The sequence below is a fragment of the Daucus carota genome, chromosome 8 (genome assembly GCF_001625215.2).
Source record: "Daucus carota subsp. sativus chromosome 8, DH1 v3.0, whole genome shotgun sequence".
Lineage (NCBI taxonomy): Eukaryota > Viridiplantae > Streptophyta > Magnoliopsida > Apiales > Apiaceae > Daucus > Daucus carota.
In genome coordinates, this window is record NC_030388.2 from 3,574,940 (window position 1) to 3,596,059 (window position 21,120).

A 21,120-nucleotide genomic window follows, 5' to 3' on the forward strand; every position below is an offset into this window, starting at 1 on the left:
ATGGGACGAACTAAATTGCAGATGAGTTCCCAGCTTCTTCCATAATGTACGCCAAAAGTGACCCGTAAACTTTGTGTCACGATATGAAGTTATTGTCTTTGGAACACCATGGAGTTTCACAATCTCTCTGAAATATAAGTCAGCCACATGAGAAGCATCTAATGTTTTAGAACATGGCACAAAGTGAGCCATTTTTGAAAATCGATCAACTACTACCATTATAGAATCTTTGCTTCGTTGAGTTCTTGGTAACCCAACCACAAAATCTAAACTCACATCTTCCCAAGGTGCAAGAGGAACCGGAAGTGGGGTGTATAATCCTGTATTTTGTGAACGACTCTTTGCAATGCGCCAAACTCGACATCCTTCTACATGGCGTTTTACATCACGTTCCATCCTTGGCCAATAAAAATTTTCTTGGACAAGAGCAAGGGTTTTGTCTCTGCCAAAATGCCCAGCAAGTCCTCCTTCATGAGCTTCAAAGATTATAGCTTTCCTCAAAGAACAAGCGGGAATGCAAAGACGATTATTTTTGAAAAGAAAACCATCTTGAATAACAAAGTCACGAATTGGCCTATTGGAAGAATGTTCCCAAATCTGACCAAAACAAGGATCATCTTTGTACAACTCCTTTAGAATATCAAATCCCAGCACCTTTACTTGCATAGTGGACATCAATGATCTTCTTCGACTTAAAGCATCAGATACTTTGTTCAGAGCACCAGATTTATGCTTGATAGAAAAGGTAAATGATTGAAGAAATTCCACCCATTTGGCATGTCGAGCACTTAACTTCTGCTGAGAGTTGATATACTTCAGCGCCTCATGATCAGAGAAGAGAATGAACTCCTTATGTAAAAGATAATGTTGCCAATGGTCCAATGCTCGAACAATAGCATAGAACTCTTTATCATAAGTTGAATAATTTTTACAACCATCGTTCAATTTTTCACTGAAGTAGGCAATAGGTTGTCCTTCTTGGCTAAGAACAGCACCAATTCCCACATTTGAGGCATCACAATCAACTTCAAATACTTTATTAAAATCTGGTAGTGCGAGAATAGGAGCTTCAGATACCTTTTTCTTTAGGAGTTCAAAGCTCTTTTGTGCTTCTTCTGTCCAATGAAAGCTCCCACCTTTCAAACATTCAGTGATAGGTGCAATAATAGAGCTGAAATTCCTTATGAATCACCGATAAAAAGATGCTAGGCCATGAAAGCTCCGGATGTCATGAAGAGAGGCTGGTGTAGGCCAGCAAGTTATTGCTTCAACTTTATTGTTATCCATCTTTAATCCATCAGCTGAGACGACGAATCCAAGGAACACAAGGCTTTCTGCAAGGAAGTGGCACTTCTTCAGATTTGCATATAATTTTTGCTCTCTTAGCACCTGAAAAATGGCACGGAGATGTTCCAAATGTTGTTTTTCATCACGACTATAGATCAGAATGTCGTCAAAATAAACTACCACAAATTTTCCAATGAATGGTTTAAATATGTCATTCATGAGTCTCATGAATGTTGAAGGAGCATTAGACATTCCAAAAGGCATAACCATCCATTCATACAACCCATCTCTTGTCTTAAAAGCCGTCTTCCATTCATCTCCGGGCCTTATACGAATTTGGTGATAACCGCTGCGTAGATCGATTTTGCTGTGCACTTTAGAGCCTGAAAGTTGGTCAATCTGGTCATCAAAACGCGGAATAGGAAAACGGTATTTGATAGTAATTTTATTGACTGCTCTACTATCAACACACATCCGCCATGAACCGTCTTTCTTGGGTACAAGGAGTGCAGGGACTGCACAAGGACTCTTACTTTCTTTAACCATTCCTTTATTCAAGAGATCATCAACTTGCCTCTGTAATTCTTCATGTTGTTGTGGACTCATTCTATAGGCAGCTTTGTTAGGCAATGAGGCTCCCGGAACCAGATCAATGCAATGTTGTATATCTCTCATTGGAGGCAGCCCAGGTGGTATTTCTTCAGGAACTACATCTGAAAATTCAAGAAGTAGAGGCTGCACTGGTGCTGGAATATCATATACCTCTTCATTTTCTTCTAAGACAACCAAGGCATAAGTTTCCTCGGACTCATGAACAGCCCTGCAAATTTCTGCTCTTGACAGTAGATTGTTTCCTTCCCCTTTACAAGGTTTAGGAATGTTGTTCATTTTTGAAGGGCCCAAAATAACCTTAACACCATCTTTAACAAAAGTATAGGTATTTTTATAACCATCATGGTGAGTCCTTCTATCATACTGCCAAGGTCTACCAAGAAGTAAATGACATGCATCCATAGGAACAACATCACATAATACTTCATCTTTATACTTACTACCAATAGAGAATTGCACCAAACATTGTTTATCAACTTTTACCTCATTGCCTTTGCGAAACCATGATAGCTTATAAGGACGTGGATGCTTCTCCGTCTTCAAATTAAATTTTTGAACCATGTCGTTGGACACCACATTCTCACAGCTTCCTCCATCTATGATGACATTGCACACCTTTCTTTGTGAAGTGCATTTTGTATGGAATATGTTACTACGAAGCCAAGAATCTTCTTGAGCTTGCATACTATTCAAACTCCTTCGAATTACCAAAGATTCTCCCTGATCTTCATAAGTAATCTCCTCATCCTCTTGGCCACTTCCTTCAGCTTCCCATGGAGTCTGTTCTTCAATTTCTTCCTCAAAAATGGTTATGACTTTACGGTTTGGACATTCAGAGGCTATGTGTCCATAACCTTGGCATTTAAAACACTTTATTGAAGCTTTGGTGCCACTTCCCCGACTAGTATTGGCTGTGCTATCATTCTTTTTGGATGATTTCAGATCTGACCCCTTATCAATAGGAGGAGATTTTCTTACGACACTTGAATGGGTTGTACCAGAAGCTTGATTTGAGAACCGATTATTGCGTCCCTTTGGCTTTTGTTGTTTCTCCACCTTAAGAGCAAGTTTACATACATCTTGATAAGTCCAGAAAGGTTGCAGATTAACGACATCACTGATTTCCTCCTTTAGTCCACCAAGAAATCGAGCAATGGTTTGCTCCTCTGGTTCTACCACCTCGCAGCGCATCATGAGATTCTCAAATTCTGTCGTATAATCTTCCACGGACAGATTTCCTTGTTTAAAATTATGAAATTTGAGAAAAGCATCTTGCTTGTAATTGTCTGGCAAAAACTTTTTTCGCAGCTCTTTCTTCATCTTTTCCCAAGTGCAAATCTTAGCCTTTCCATCACGAACTCGTTGCTTCTTAAGATGTTCCCACCATAAGGAGGCATATTTCTTCAATTTCACCGCCACTAATTTAACCTTTTGTCGATCATGCATATCATTGTATTCAAAAACTCTTTCCACCGTATTAAGCCAATCAATAAATTCATCTGGATGGTTTCTTCCTTCAAAATCTGGAATTGTGATTTTCACATTGTAAGCACCTTGAAAATTGTTGAATTCTCTACGAGGTCGTCTAGGAGCAGATGTATGACTTGAGTGATCATCTGATTCTTCATGAAAGGGATTGTAGTCCTCATCATCAGGTGTTGATGAGCCATTTTCTGAGTTATGACTGCCTGTGTTATGTCCTCTGCCTGCTCCACGTGCAAGCTGTTGTTGTAGCTCCTCTACTTGTCTTCTCAACTCCTCTAATTCAATATCACGTACATTCCGTCGACGTGGAGACATGGCTCTGATACCAAATTGACACCGGAAGCAATGGAAACAAGTAGATCAGGGTTTAATACTCGCCACTCTAAGGAATCCACCCTAGAGATAAGAGCAAACTCGCCACCCAAAGGAACCCAACCCCAGGGATAAGAGTATAAAGATCAATATTCTTTTAACAAAAGAAATATTTAATTTTTGTATTTTCAATTTCAGCTTATAGGTACATAGTTGTGATAGTCTTTATATAGACTTGGCGAGAAACATCCCTTCTGCCATAGGTGCAATGAACATGAGATTAATGCTAATCTTTTGATATTCTTTGACTTGGACTACTAAAAGATATAACTGATATCATTCCTAGGGACTTGCTAATACATGAACTAGCCTAGTAAATGATATGAATACCAGAAAATAATCTCAATGCAAATACTTTAACTCAGAATGTACCCTGCTGGACAGCTTGACCACCTCTGACTAAAAATGAGATAACTTCTTGTAGAAAATGTATTTCTTTGATCCGTAAAATTTGTTGAAAACTAGACTCCAATACCTTTCCAATGATATATCACACTGCACCCAAAACGTCCTAGATAAAATCAGTTTATTCTTCGAAGTTGACTCAAAATATCCTCAGAATTCTGAATTTTCTGCGTCACTATGAATCAAGTATATACTTATATATACATACTTTTGTATGATTTTATTCCTATAATTTAGTATTTTCTTAATAAAGAGGTATTATTAATTAATTTTAAGTGTTTAATCATAGAAAAAAGTATTTTTAAAGTTCGAATAAACTGAGCTAATTTGGCTTTCTTTTTTGTGCGGGAGCTTATATGGGTTTACATATATATATATATATATAGAGAGAGTCATACTCTAGTGACAACCAATACTAAGGTGAGATGTGAGATCTAATACTAGCCACTCATTCAAAAGTTCCATCTACATCCATCACCACTCAGTAATTTTACCCACATCCTCATCACCTGCCTTCATCTTCTTCCTATTCCGATCGTCACCTCCGATCACCGGCAACCGCCATCTCCGGCCACCGTCTCCAGCCGTCGGAAGTCAAAAATCACCACTGTCAGCAGAAAATCTTCGAATTTTATAAAATCACCAGAAAGCAAACCACCGCACCACCACCTTCTCCGGTCACCACACTGCCCACCACCGACAACCACTGCCAGAAAATCACCATATCCAAGCAGAAATCACCAGATCTTAGTAAAAATCACCACAATCAAAAAAATCCGGCAAAACCACCATTAATCATCACACTTGCCTCCTCCGCCACCAGGCCCACCACCACTGCCATACGCACACTACCGCCGCCACATAATCACCATGCGGATTTCAAAGTGACCCAAAATCAATACAAATCAACAAAAGACAACATAAAATCACCTGCTGTGCAATAAAAAATCACCACCAACGACTTTTGTAGATCTGAGCACATATTACAGCAGGTTACAAATCTTCCACCGGTGATCGGTGCGGCGGAGTTGCCGCGGAATAGAGACACAACTGAGGTTGTCGTATTTGTTGGATTTTGAAGGGATGGAAGGAGGGTTATGGTGGTTGGGTTGTAAATTGGAGAAGCCGAGGCTAGCAGGTCGAAGGTCGCAACATCGATGAAGAGTGATGAAGAAGTGAGGAGAGGGGATGGTAGAAACTCAGGTAGTGGTAACGACGACGACGTAGAATAGAACAACGTTGGCAGAGAAGGTTGATGGTTGGAGGCGGACTGTAATCAGGGGGGAGAAGTAGGGGGAGACTGGCAGTGTTCCGGCGTGGTGGCTGTTGAAGGTGAAGTAGTGGCCGGTGCGTAGCTGTAGTGAGTGGTATGTTGGTGGATGGATGGTAGAGAGGTGGATGAAAGAAATGAAGTATAAAATAAACATTTAAAATATGTGGTTGTGATTTAATTTAGGGATAAAAATGTGTGGTTGAGATTAGATCTCAGATCTCATAATAGTTGGGGTTCTCATCTGAGCACTTGCCTATATATATATATTCCACTCAATTACGAATAACTGATCCCCGATTAGGGGATTAGGTGGTATTCAATAATTTCATATGTTTGTCTCATAATATGTGATTCTTCTTATTTCTCGTAATTTATCACTGAGTTTTGAACACAATTGAATGATTCATGAACCTTTAATTGTATTCGTAGAAATTATATTGAATAGAGGCACGCTATGAAACTATAAATTCTTGGATCTTAATAGTTTATGACTTATATTTTTATTAATAATGAAAAAGAAGTTGAAGATATAATTTAAGCCCTGCAATGCATTTTGTGAAAGGAAAATAAACACCGCCAGAAGAATTATTTTTACCAAAATAAATGAACAAGATATCACATAAGTTAGACATTCATAAAAATCAATTGAATAATCCTTATTATTAAATTGCTTCACATTATCATTATATGGTACGTAGTTTTAAATTCCTGTCAAATAATACTCATTTCCTACCAATTTATAATAGATATTTTTATAATTATTTTGGTGCAAAAAAATTAAGTATTTCCTACCATTTGGGTTTTTCCGTACCAATCTTTTATGTCACCCCTGTTTTAATTCCTACCGAGTACTACCCATTTCCTACCCGTTTATAGTATATATATATTTAATAATTATTTAGGTAAAAAATAATAATACATTTTTTTGTGAGGAATTGAAACATTCATTGGTTAAAGTGCTTTTTTTATAAATATATATGTTTTTTATACATATTACACAAATAGTGTCAAAGCAAGTTTAATTCACAAAAATACCTTCTTTCTCTGTCCATATTTTCAAAAATACGTTAATTTTGTTTGAGTGTTTGAGCCGAATAGAAGCTCATTCACTCTTAACTCCCGCGCTCTGATCTCACGTGTTTCTTCCTCACCTCCGCACTCCGTCATCATCAACTAGCATCTAAACGCATTAACAAGTTACATCGGTGTATGCAGAAAAATATGAACTCTAATAGGACTGGAATTAATAGCTACGTACAGACTTCAGGAATGCTGGTTGGCCAACAATGACCTGTAGTTCAGGTGTTACAACACATACTTTGTTTAATCCCCTCAATCTCAACAGAAATGTTTAACATATTAAATTACCTCTTCACAAGTTGAATCGCAGAACCAAACTCCATTGGGCAGTAGGCTTTTCAATTTCAGGCGACGAGTTTGAGATGCAACAGAAAAGCTTAACATATTAAAGTTGTTGAAGAAGTTCATGGCAATGACAAATATACAGTTCTAGTACAGCACTCTTATATTCTAGGTAACTTACATATACGCTCGCCTGGTTAGACATACCGATCACTTTTGTTAAAGTCTTCCCTGTCTCTTTTCATCTAACCATTCCAAAATCATGAGGAACACTGTTTATAGCAAATAGTTTAAATAAACAAATACATGCGTTTCAGTACATATACACTACTATATACACACATTTTGACAGTAGTAAGGCGGAAACAAATAAGACAAGCTACACCATTGTAGAAAGACAATATAACTTAAAATAGGCGCACCTCTACACCAAGACGAACTGTATGAACTGATGAGGGGCATCGATCACACATAATAAAGCTACCTCCTTGGTAACAGACTGAACAATTGTCATCATTAGAATTTTTCCGACCATCGTGCCCATCGTTGATTCTGAGCTTTAGCTGCATCTGGCACTTAAAGGGACCTGCCATCCAACAAATATGTAATGCCTAGTACAAGAAGGGCTTAGGCAAGAGCAGCTCTATTCATCATCACTCTTCTGGAAGGTTAACTCTACTTCCCCGAGCTCATTTATCCAGACTTGGAGATCACCCCAATCCTATTTAAAAAAAGTCAGTAGAAGTTATTTGATCATACTGGTTATTTTAAATAAGTGAGAAGCTAAAACAGTGAAAATAAGTGTGCCAGCACACATACCTCGTTTAAGTTTTCTGCTGCAGGGATATCAGCAGATTCAGTGTTGCTGTTTGTCAACCAGCTTCCTTCAGCCGGTTGTTCACTCCCAGGAAGCTGTAGTGCCTACGTGTACAAGATACAAAATATATTAGCAATATTCTATCCATCGTTCCCATCGTCGATTCTGAGCTTTAGCTGCATCTGGCACTTAAAGGGACCTGCCATCCAACAAATATGTATTGGCTGAGGGATTTGGAGGAAAGTGGTACCATTACAGGATGCACTCTTCTGAGTGATGGCTAGACATGCCTGGAAACAGCATTACTGGAGCATTTTCTTCATTATTTCGAATAATTCTTTCACAAAACTGAAATAAGATGAACATCAAATTTATTTCAAAAAAAAAAAAGATGAACATCAAATAATTTTTGCAATACAAAATTTTATGGACTAATTCAAAAATACAAAGATAAATACAATCTATGATTTTTAAGAATAGAATTATACTAAAAGATTAAAGATGATTAAAGTGTTCCGCACAGAGCCTTTCATGTAATTACATTACATCATGATCACTTTATACTTTATTCGAAACTTTATATCCTAGATGAGAACTCAAAGATCGAAACTCAAAAATCAATTAAATCCAACATTAAATTTAATCAAAATATGTACAAAGAAAATAATATCCATAATAAGAATAAATATATGATAATGGCTTACCGACTAGGCATGAATTGTACACAAATCATCAGATATATGATATATGGAAAATATCAAAATGATGATTGTTGTGGATGGTGGTGATATAATTTTTACACTAAAAAGATGATAAGTTAATAAGACAAGCGGGTGCGGAAGGTAAATTAAGAAGGAGAGGCTGACGCGGAAGGCAAGCGGAGATAACAAGGAGAGGAAGGGATCGATGATCGGATGAAACTAAGAATGTAGTGTAAGTTTTTGTTCTAATAAGATTTTATGCCAGAAATTGTCATGGGCCGTGGCAGAACCACACTTTAAAAACCATCAATATGGACTCATTTAGTGGATATTACAAGTCCGTTAAGATGACACTTATGTTGGACTGCCCTACATAGATGGGCAGCTAGTATGAGATATTATCTAGCTTTCTAGGGAGAGGGGTGGTTTCTAGAATTGATGTGGCCTCTAGGGATCGCTAGCAATTGGGCTCGCTAACCTAGGCCTTGCTAAGGGCACTCCATACTTGGGCTCTTTGGGACCGTCGAGCTTCCTCACTTTAAGATGACCACGGTTGGCCAAAGTATGATTTATATACTAAGTCCTTTGTCGGCTCTCCTAAAGACTACTCCCTATATTCTTCCATCTCCTCACTCCTTAAGAGGATGAGTCAGGAATGAAGACTCACGACCAGTCCCGGTTAGGTGTGAGCAAAACCAAACCGAAACTGATAATCAAACTGAATCATTCAAATTCGGTCCGGTTCGATCCTAATTTTCTGAAAATTCTGTCTATTCGATCCAAACTGAATAAATCGAAAAAAAAAATCAGTTCGGTCCGGTTCTTAAAAAAATATTTCGGGATGGACCGTATAGAGGAATAGCCCAAACAATATATAATATAAATTTATATTCATATTATGTAAATTATATATATCTTACTTATAAGTTATAATGATAATTTATATTTAGTAAATTTAATTATATCTATTTTTGGTGAAATGGTGGTGATTAATTAATATTAGTTTATTTAATAAATCATATATTTTAGCGTTATTTATAATATAAATTTTTGTTTTTTAAAATAATTTCGTTTCTTCTGAGACGGATCAAACCAAATTATTTCGGTTCGGTCTATAATAATTTCGGTCCGGTTTGGTCCGGAAAATATCAAAGTTCAGTTATCTGTCTATTGAGTCCGGTCCAATTTTGGACCGAAACGACGAAATGATCATCCCTAGTCCCAGCTTAGACGACATGAGTATAGCTTTCGAGGTCTTTAACTCTCTTTTCACTAATAGATCACTATCCACTATCTAACCCGCTCCATGTTAGCCTTCTTAACCACTTAGACCTGGGTCATGCGAGTTATGGGCTTCTCGATGATAGCTTTCATTGTTTAATGGACCTCGGCCCTGATGGACCGAACAAAATCTAGCCTATCTAGATATTTGTTTCCAAAGAATTATGTTATAACTTGACCCGTACCTAGCTCGACCTCTTATATAACTTTTATGAGTTCTTGTCTAGTAGCTATAGATCAATCTCGTTTACAAGATCAACTAATTAACTTTACATCCCATTCAGTCCCGTGTTCTTCATGATATTTTTCTTACATTCAAATAAGTTCCCAAATTTGTTGTTAACCACTTTCTCCTCTTGACATAGGAGATTGAGAAAAATGTGCCAAAACAAGAAAAGATGCTCGAAAAATAAGATTGTGGTGTTTGGATAAACCTATGAATCAAGTATATACTTATATATACATACTTTTGTATGATTTTATTCCTATAATTTAGTATTTTCTTAATAAAGAGGTATTATTAATTAATTTTAAGTGTTTAATCATAGAAAAAAGTATTTTTAAAGTTCGAATAAACTGAGCTAATTTGGCTTTCTTTTTTGTGCGGGAGCTTATATGGGTTTACATATATATATATATATATATATATATATATATATATATATATATATATATATATATATATATATTCCACTCAATTACGAATAACTGATCCCCGATTAGGGGATTAGGTGGTATTCAATAATTTCATATGTTTGTCTCATAATATGTGATTCTTCTTATTTCTCGTAATTTATCACTGAGTTTTAAACACAATTGAATGATTCATGAACCTTTAATTGTATTCGTAGAAATTATATTGAATAGAGGCACGTTATGAAACTATAAATTCTTGGATCTTAATAGTTTATGACTTATATTTTTATTAATAATGAAAAAGAAGTTGAAGATATAATTTAAGCCCTGCAATGCATTTTGTGAAAGGAAAATAAACACCGCCAGAAGAATTATTTTTACCAAAATAAATGAACAAGATATCACATAAGTTAGACATTCATAAAAATCAATTGAATAATCCTTATTATTAAATTGCTTCACATTATCGTTATATCGTACGTAGTTTTAAATTCCTGTCAAATAATACTCATTTCCTACCAATTTATAATAGATACTTTTATAATTATTTTGGTGCAAAAAAATTAAGTATTTCCTACCATTTGGGTGTTTCCTACCAATCTTTTATGTCACCCCTGTTTTAATTCCTACCGAGTACTACCTATTTCCTACCCGTTTATAGTATATATATATTTAATAATTATTTAGGTAAAAAATAATAATACATTTTTTTGTGAGGAATTGAAACATTCATTGGTTAAAGTGCTTTTTTTATAAATATATATGTTTTTTATACATATTACACAAATAGTGTCAAAGCAAGTTTAATTCACAAAAATACCTTCTTTCTCTGTCCATATTTTCAAAAATACGTTAATTTTGTTTGAGTGTTTGAACCGAAGAGAAGCTCATTCACTCTTAACTCCCGCGCTCTGATCTCAGGTGTTTCTTCCTCACCTCCGCACTCCGTCATCATCAACTAGCATCTAAACGCATTAACAAGTTACATCTGTGTATGCAGAAAAATATGAACTCTAATAGGACTGGAATTAATAGCTACGTACAGACTTCAGGAATGCTGGTTGGCCAACAATGACCTGGAGTTCAGGTGTTACAACACATACTTTGTTTAATCCCCTCAATCTCAACAGAAATGTTTAACATATTAAATTACATGTTCACAAGTTGAATCGCAGAACCAAACTCCATTGGGCAGTAGGCTTTTCAATTTCAGGCGACGAGTTTGAGCTGCAACAGAAAAGCTTAACATATTAAAGTTGTTGAAGAAGTTCATGGCAATGACAAATATACAGTTCTAGTACAGCACTCTTATATTCTAGGTAACTTACATATACGCTCGCCTGGTTAGACATACCGATCACTTTTGTTAAAGTCTTCCCTGTCTCTTTTCATCTAACCATTCCAAAATCATGAGGAACACTGTTTATAGCAAATAGTTTAAATAAACAAATACATGCGTTTCAGTACATATACACTACTATATACACACATTTTGACAGTAGTAAGGGGGAAACAAATAAGACAAGCTACACCATTGTAGAAAGACAATATAACTTAAAATAGGCGCACCTCTACACCAAGACGAACTGTATGAACTGATGAGGGGAATCGATCACGCATAATAAAGCTACCTCCTTGGTAACAGACTGAACAATTGTCATCATTAGAATTTTTCCGACCATCGTGCCCATCGTTGATTCTGAGCTTTAGCTGCATCTGGCACTTAAAACATAATATTTGGTGCCTCTCTTGAAACATATAATTTATTTCCAAGCAACCCTATCAACTTTTTGATCTTGTCTCTTGCCATCTTTTCACTGCTCTGCCTATTCCTCCTTTAGTAATTTCAAACTGATGTTCTGTCTCCTTGGCTCGAATTCATTTATTATAAATTTTCACCAAACATATGGCATCACAATTTATTCGTTATACCATATTTGCGTTTGAAAATGTGGGTACAAAGCCGCACATTTTCAAGTCATTTTGAGCATATATAAATTTGAGTGAGTCGTGATAGGGTGTTCATAACAAGTCATGTTTGGATTGTTTTCAATTGAACTCGCGGATACATACCTAACTGTGAACAAAAAAAAGTGGAATATCAAGGTTTGAATAGATAAATTCATTGGTCACTGAATTGTCATAATACAGAGAAAAAAATTATCTACATATATAGCATCGTTATGTACATTAAGAGCGAAGATATAAACAGTTAATGTTAGTAGTTTTGATACAAATCCACAGCTCCAAAACACCTCCTTTGTCCATGCCTACCCATCAAACTTCGTGCTATATGGTCCCGAGGAACAACTGATCCTCAAGGAGCTGCCCATAACAGTTCCTAGTGTCCATCCATTCCTCGAGAAATGTTTAACATATTAAAATACCTGTACAAAAGTTGAATTGCAGAACCAAACTCCATTGGGCATTAGGCTTTTCAATTTTAGGCAACAAGTATGAGCTGCAAAAGAAATGTTTAACATATTAAACTTGTTAAAGAAGTTCATGGCAATGACATATATACAGATCTAGTACAGCATTCTTATATTCTAGGTAACTTACATATACGCTCGCGCTGGTTGCACTTACAGATCACTGTTAAAGTCTTCCGTGTCTCTTTTCATTTGGCCCCTTCCACAAATCATGCAGTGCCAGGACAAATTGATTGGCGATGTTGATGAGTACGATGAACTTTATTCTGATCTTTAGCTGTATCTGGCACTTAAAGGAGCTTGCACGGCTTTGTTTCTGGTCACCTCTCAAAAGGCATCATTCTATTTGGAGTTGTTCTCGCTGCTTATATTCTATCTTTATGCCCTTTTCACTACCGATGTGGGACAATTCCTAACAATAAGAACATCCTAACAATAGGAACATCCCCTCCTGGAGATGGGATCATCAATCTCCGCAGATCATGTTTATGTCTGAAAAGAAAGAAAGAACTTAAAAATTCTTTACTGCTACTGAATTGTATTATTAATTCTTTTTTTTTTGAAAAAAAATTAATTCATTGTTATTAGTCCCCAAATAATATTTCGTGCCTATCAACTTTTTCGAGGCAACCCTATCAACTTTTTGATCTTTTCTCTTGCCATCTTTTCACTGCTCTGCCTATCCCTCCTTTAGTAATTCCAAACTTATGTTCTGTCTCCTTGGCTCGAATTCATTTATTATAAATTTTCACCAAACATATGGCATCACAATTTATTTGTTATACTATATTTGCGTTTGAAAATGTGGATACAAAGCCGCACATTATCAAGTCATTTTGAGCATATATAAATTTGAGTGAGTCGTGATAGGGTGTTCATAACGAGTCATGTTTGGATTGTTTTCAATTGAACTCGCGGATACATGCTTAACTGTGAACAGAAAAAAGTGGAATATCAAGGTTTGAATAGATAAATTCATTGGTCACTGAATTGTCATAATACAGAGAAAAAAATTATCTACATATATAGCATCATTATGTACATCAAGAGCGAAGATATAAACAATTAATGTTAGTAGTTTTGACACAAATCCACAGCTCCAAAACACCTCCTTTGTCCATGCCGACCCATCAAACTTGGTGCTATGGTCTAGAGGAACAACTGATCCTCGAGGAGCTGCCCATAACAGTTCCTACTGTCCATCCATTCCTCGAGAAATGTTTAACATATTAAAATACCTGTACAAAAGTTGAATTGCAGAACCAAACTCCATTGGGCATTAGGCTTTCCAATTTTAGGCAACAAGTATGAGCTGCAAAAGAAATGTTTAACATATTAAACTTGTTAAAGAAGTTCATGGCAATGACATATATACAGTTCTAGTACAGCATTCTTATATTCTAGGTAACTTACATATACGCTCGCGGGTTGCACTTACAGATCACTGTTAAAGTCTTCCGTGTCTCTTTTCATTTGGCCCCTTCCACAAATCATGCAGTGCCAGGACGAATTGATTGGCGATGATGATGAGTATGATGAACTTTATTCTGATCTTTAGATGCATCTGGCACTTAAAGGAACTACCATCCAAGAAATATGTATTGGCTAAGTAAATCCTCAACACCAAATTCAAAAAAATCCCCATCCCTCTTTTCATTTCTTACTACCCCATCCCCTCTCAATTCAATTCCCACCCATTTCACTGATTTCATGGGTTTTAGACGCGCCAAGATTACAAGGGAGGCCATGCGAAACATGATTACAAGGGTCGACAGAATCAGCAATCTCCCAGACTCGCTACTCATCATCCTCTCCTTGCTTCCCTTCGATTTAGCCGTGCGCACCAGCGTTTTGTCCAAGAGATGGAGGCGTCTTTGCATGTCACTCTCGAATGATCTTTTCGATGATAGGTTCTTGAGTTCTGGGAAGTTATTTTTTCAACTAATGAGTCGGTCAAGGAGATCTTGGTGAACATATTATAAAAAATTATGTTAATTGATGTATTTATCTAAAAAACAGTTAGCATGTTAATTGAAATTAAGATTCTCACCGATTGAGTTTTTATATCCTATCAAATATATATATTTCTTTACCAATTAAAAACATAATAATTTATCGAACTAAATCCATTAACTCAAAATTTTATTATAAAATTTGTAACAAGACAATTTAGTAAACTTAAAATGAATAACTAGTGCAAAATATTAGCTACCATAAAAGATACTACCTGCATCGTACATGTCCCAAGGAGGCGGATTCAAAGTCATACTGGAGCATTTTCTTCATTATTTCAAATAATTCTTCACAAAACTGAAATAAGATAAACATCAAATTATGTTTGCCATATAAAATTTTATAGACTAATTCATAAATAGAAAGATAAATACAATCTATGATTTTTAAGAAAAGAATTATACTAAAAGATTAAAGATGATTAAAGTGTGCCACACAGAGGCTTTTATGTAACTACATTACATCATGATCAATTTATACTTTATTGGAAATTTTATATCTCAGATCAGAACTCAAAGATCTAAACTCAAAAATCAATTAAATCCAACATTCAATTTAATCCAAATATGTACAAACAAAATTAAATCCAAAATAAGAAGTAAATATATGATAATGGCTTACCGATTAGGCATGAATTATACACAAATCAGCAGATATATGATATATCGAAAATATCAAAACGATGATTGTTGTGGATGGTGGTTCTTATACTACAAAGATGATAAGTTAAGAACAGAAGCGGGTGATGTAGGTGTATCAGGAAGGAGAGGCTGATGCGGAAGGTAGAGTTTCAAGCGGAGATAACAAGGAGGGTAAGGGATGATCGGATGAAACTAAGAATGTAGTATCACTTTTTGTTCTAATAAGATTTTATGCCAGAAATTGTCATGGGCCGTGGAGGACCCACAATTAAAAACCATCAAGATGAGCTCATTTAGTGGATATCACAAGTCCGTTCGGTTGACACTTATGTTGGACTGCCCTACATAGATGGGCTCCTACTATGAGAAATTATTTAGCTTTCTCTAGGAGATGGGTGGTTGCTAGAAATGATGTGGCCTCTAAGGGATCGCTAGCAATTGGGCTCGCTAACCTAGGCCTTGCTGAGGGCACTGCATACTTGGGCTCTTTGGGATGGTCTAGCTTTCTCACTTCAAGATGACCATAGTTGGAGAATGTATGCTTTATACACTAAGTCCTTTGTCGGCTCTCCCAAGGACTACTCCCTATATTCTTCGATCCCCTCACTCCTTGAGAGGATGAGTCAGGAATGAAGACTCACCATCAATCCCGGTTAGGCTTGAACATATATTATATAAATTATATATATCTTACTTAAAGTTATAATGATAATATTTAATTTGTAAATTTAATTATTTATATTTTTGGTGAAATGGTGGTGATTAATTAATATTAATCTATTTAATAAATCATATATTTTAGCTTTATTTATAATATAAATTATTGTTTTTCAAAATAATTTCGTTTCTTCTCGGACGGACCAAACCAAATTATTTCGGTTCGTTCTATAATAATATTTCGGTCCGGTTCAATCGGGAAAAAATTAAAGTTCGGTTCTCGGTCTATTGAGTCCGGTCCAGTTTAGGACCGAAATGACCAATTAATCACCCCTAATCCCATCTTGGACCACATGAGTATAGCTATCCACTATCTAACCCGCTCCATGTCAGCCTTCTTAACCACTTAGACCTGGGTCATGCGAGTTATTAGCTTCTCGACGATAGCTTTCATGGTCTAACTGACCTGGGCCCTGATTGACCGAATAAAATCTAACCGGGTTTTATATCAATCTGGCTACCCGTTACTTTAAAATATCTCACTTCACCCACCCATCTCATCGGGGACTCATTTAAGCCACTATAAACCAAATATATATCATTTTACCCACATCACTATTAATACCTCTTTACTTAATCATTTATTAAAAATTAACCGTTTAACTTTTTACTGCAAAACCACTTTGAATACTTTCATAATTGTCTTTATTATTTATCGAAATAATTTGGAAATTTATAAAGTCACATAGCTAGGCGATCACATAAATATATATTTATAACTATATATATATATGTGTGTGTGTCTGTGTGTGTGTGCGCGCGCATAACATAAATATGTATTTATACATATAACATAACTATGTTATATATATAACATAACTATGTACATATATATATATATATATATATATATATAGACACACAAAGTTATGTTATTTTTGAAATTCCCAAATTATTTTGATAAATACTAGAGACAATTATGAAAGCACTCGAAGTGGTTTTGCAGTAAAAAGTTAAAAGATTAATTTTTGAAAAAAAATTAAGTAAACAGATATGAATAGTGATGTGGGTAAAATGATATATATTGGATTTATAATGGCTTAAATGAATCTCCAATGAGATTGGTGGGTTAAGTCAGATATTTTGACGTAATGGGTGGCCAATTTGATATAAAACCCAAATCTAGCCTATCTAGATACTCCTTCCGTCCCATTTTAGTTGTCACATTTCTATTTTTGTTTGTCAAATTGACTAATTTTTGACCAAATATTATAAGTCACTTTTTCATCATTTTAAAAAACTGAAAATTACATCTTAAAGTAGAATAAAAAAAATTCCTATGATATATTTTTTTTAATTTTTTCAATTGATAAAATATTAATAAATTTCAGTTAAACTTTGGTCAATTTGACCGGCACAAAACCAAATATGACATCTAAAATGGGACGGAGGGAGTATTTGTTTCAAATGAATTATGTGATAACTTGAACCCGTACGTAGCTAGCTTTCTTGAACAACTTTTATGGTTTCTTGTCTAGTAGCTAGAGATCAATCTCGTACTTTCTCAAGGATCAATACAAGATCGACTAACCTCTACATCCCTTTCTCTTCTTCATGATATTCTTCTTACATTCAAGTAAGTTCCCAAATTTGTTGTTAATCCCTTTCTCCCGTTAACCTAAGAGATTGAGAAAAATGTGCGAAAACAAGAAAAGATGCTCGAAAATAAAAATGCGGTGTTTGGATAAACTTATGAATCAAGTATATAATTATATATACATACTTTTAATGATTTTATTCCTATAATTTAGTATTTTTTTAATAAAGAGGTAATGCTAATTAAATCTAAGTGTTTAATCGTAGAATTGTTTTTTCTAAAGTTCGAATAAATTTAGCTAATTTGACTTTATTTTTTGTGCGGGAGCTAATATGGGCTAATATATATATTTTCCACTGAATTACTGATAACTGATCCCCAATTAGGGGATTAGGTGGTATTCAATAATTTCATATGTTTGTCGCATAATATGGTGATTCTTCTTGTTTCTCGTAATTTATCATTGAGTTTTGAACACAACTGAAAGAGTCATGTACCCTTAACTGTATTCATAGAAATTATATTGAATAGAGGCACGTTATGAAACTATAAATTCTTGGATATTAATAGTTTATGACTTATATTCTTATTGGTCATGAGAAAGAAGTTGAAGATATAATTTTAAATACTGCAATATATTTTGTGAAAGGAAATAAACACCCTAAGAAGAATTATTTTTACCAAAATAAATGAACAACATATCACATAAGTTAGACATTCATAAAGATCAATTGAATAATCCGTATTATTAGATTGCTTCACATTATCATTATATCATACGTAGTTTCAAATTCATGTTAAATAGTACTCATTTCCTACCAATTTATAATAAATATTTTTATAATTATTTAGGTGCAAAAAAAAAGTATTTCCTACCATTAGGGTTTTTCCATACCAATTATGGTAGGAAATATATACTATGGAAATGTCTTTTATATCAAAATATGTGTCGCCGGTTTTAATTCCTACGGAGCACTCCCATTTCCTACCAGTTTATAGTAAATATCTTTTTAATAATTATTTAGGTAAAAAATAATAATACATTTTTTTTAGGAATTGAAACATTCATTAGTTAAATAGACAATTGTTCCTTTTCGTCCCTTACTTTAGAAATATTATATTTGAACTTATAATTTAAAACTATAACTGTAATTTTAAAAGATTATAAATAATATTGTTCATTTTCCAATCTGCCCCTTTTTATTTAAGATTTTAGCATGAAACCTTGTTTCCAATGGTATTAGTATCCAGTGGTATTAGTACACATACAGCAGACAATCAATTTAGAAAAAGTTGGTAATAATATAAATGTTGATCATGACAATCTTGTATAATTGTTAAGCTGCAATGTAATGACCTGATCTCAAAAAAACAAAGTATCTAGTTTAAACTTTAAGTTGTCAACTCCACTGCTGTTGTAATTAAATACTATATTCTCTCTTTTAACTTACTTTTGAGGAGGATCATGCCAATGATACTGTTGGGCCACGCAACACCCGTTAACTCCACATTAGAATGATAAGGCTTGTTGGGCCACGCAACACCCGTTAACTCCACAATAGTGATACTACTATTGAAATAGACTACACCCATCAGAGTGATGCGGACAATTATGCAGAAGCGAATGGAACTGAAGGTTCCAGTATATAGTCTGTGCTCTTTGCCACCACAAACTGCTGCTATACGTGTTTTCCTGCAATGTTTTTACCTCTAAACTGATTGGCTGATTAAAAGCAGGCATACGAGAACAGAGATGTACTTCACTGCGAAAAATATTGATGTGATCAAAACAGCCTTTATTCTGAAAACTTGTTGACATTTCTGAAGTATCAAAGTAATCAAAACTAAGAATATTATCATAATAATGCCTTCTACTCTCACTACGGGAAAACAGGTCAAAACCGACCACCAATATTGGTCGGTTATGAATGTAATCGGTCGATTATAAAGCTTAAACCGACCGATAAAGGTGGTCGGTTACGTTAATTGGTCGTGTTTAACACTTAAAACCGACCGTGTGGGTGGTCGGTTATGTGCTGTTGTATTCCCAGAAAAATGGTCCCACTTGATGCCACCTGTCATCACGTGGCAACAGGTGTCACACCACGTCAGAACCGAACAGTAAAACCGACCACCTGTATTGGTCGGTTATGTGCCTTTTATTCACTGTTGACCAGACGTAAAACTGACCGTAGTCAAACCTTCTCACACGGTCGGTTATGTGCGGTCGGTTATATCTCGGTCGGTTTAAGCCAAGTACGCTTTCATGATTTGTATAACCGACCGCAACATAACCGACTGTCTTTAAAAGAAGACGGTCGGTTTTATATGAATGCGGTCGGTTTTCTGCAATTGTGTATAGTCTGTGTGGTCGGTTTTATATGAATGCGGTCGGTTTTCTTGTAAAGGTATGGTAAGAAATGGTTGGTTATGTGCACAATTGGTCGGTTTTCTTTTCTGGGCTATTTTTGAAAAACAATTGCAGATTCTTCTGCAGTTTCACTTTCCAATCCTGTACCAACACAAACATCTATAACCAACATCAAATACCAATACCAACAACCAAACATCAACCATTCTAAATTTAGCAATACAAACACAAACACAAAGCTCAAATTCTAATTAATTAAGCAATATATATACATTCCAAACATTCCAAAAATCTATCCAAACTACATTAAGTCCGACATAATCGGACATTCCAAAGTATCAACGTAAACAAAGTTTTCAATGTGATCCATAACAAGTTCGGGGAATGAAAAATGGAAACTAGTTAGACAAAGAAAGATCGGATGATCCACCATTGTCTTCACTACCGGCTTCGCCACCGCCTTCGTCACCACCTTCATCAACGCCTTCACGCTCATCATCCGTATTTTCATCCGTGTCTTCGTCCACATCGGTGTAATCTTTCTCTCCCTCTTGCGCATTTGCCTACAAAAACATGTGAACCAATTAGAAATCCATTTTTACATATCAATCAAAACAAAAAACAAAACATGAATTCATAAGTATATTAACATTCGAACACGAGCATCTATTTTGTAAAGAAAATCACATCCTCATTGACTCTGCAAAAGATATTCGCTAATCACTTCTATGTGCCAATCAAGAAAGTATTACAAAGTGAGGGTCTGCCAACATTACTTAACTCTAATATTTATTTGTAGTTATATTATAATATACTTTAATGAAAACACGTGGTTTAAAGATGAAACCGTGAAATAAAAAAAATTCAGAAAACATTAATGTTTAAATAAAAATATATATTCTTTACCAATTAAAAACATAATTATTGGCGATATAAATTGATTGATTTAAATTTTTTTGATAAAATTTTTAACGAGATAATTTATTAAATTTGAAATCAATAACTAGTACAAAACATTAGATACCATAAAATTTATTACTTACTCTTAAGGACGCGGATTTCAAGTCATACTAGAGCATTTTCTTCATTATTTCGGATAATTCTTCCCACAAATACTGGAATAAGATGAACATCACATTATTTTTGCAATATAAAATTTCATGAACTAATTTAAAAAT